Source organism: Trichechus manatus, unplaced genomic scaffold, assembly GCF_000243295.1.
Source record: "Trichechus manatus latirostris isolate Lorelei unplaced genomic scaffold, TriManLat1.0 scaffold00057, whole genome shotgun sequence".
In the NCBI taxonomy this organism is placed as follows: Eukaryota; Metazoa; Chordata; class Mammalia; order Sirenia; family Trichechidae; genus Trichechus; species Trichechus manatus.
Window position 1 is genome coordinate 6,721,056 of NW_004443993.1, and position 898 is coordinate 6,721,953.

An 898-nucleotide genomic window follows, 5' to 3' on the forward strand; every position below is an offset into this window, starting at 1 on the left:
TTTCAAAAGTTCCTCATTCTACAGTGTTTACCTTTGCCTTCATTGTGCACACTGGCCTCTTCAGATGTAATACTCAGACACACCACATTAAGACTCTCCCTTGATGACCCAGGGAGAATGCTTTAAGCTGCAGGTAAGACAAAACCCAATCAAACTGAATCTTTAGCACATGATGAGTCTAGGTTGATGTATGCTGTGGCTCAGTAACATTGCTAAACACTGAGATTCCTACTAACTCTTTCCTCTACTGTCCCCAGTGTACTCCTCACGATTGGTCTTGTACTATCACAATTTACAATATTTTCATGGAGAAATCAGGGCTAAAATTTCCCTATTCTCACTCAGATTGAGAGAGAAAAAAGTGTCACATAGCTCTCTGAAGTGTGAGGATGCCTTCCCCCAAAATTTAGTCCAGCTCTTCTTGAAGTCTCTAGCCATAAAGATGGTTGTTGTTAGGTGCCTGTCATGGATTGAACGGTGTCCCCAAAAAATATCTGTCAACTTGTCTGGGTCATGATTCCCAGTATTGTATGATTGTGTAATCTGATGTGACTTCCTTATGTGTTGTAAACTCTATCACTATGATGAGGTTATATGTGATCTCCTTATGTGTTGTAAATTATACCACTGTGATGAGGTTATACTGATGAAGTTTACAAGATTAGATAATGTCTTAATCCAACCTCTTTTGAGATATAAAACAGAAGCGAGCAGAGACACAGGGGAACCTCATACCACCAAGAAAGCAGTGCTGGGAGCAGAGCACGTCCTTTAGACCCGAGGTTCCTGCACACAGAAGCTCCCAGACCAAGGGAAGATTGATGACATAGACCTTCCTCCAGAGCCGACAGAGAAAGCGTTCCCCTGGAGCTGATGCCCTGAATTTGGACTTGTAGCC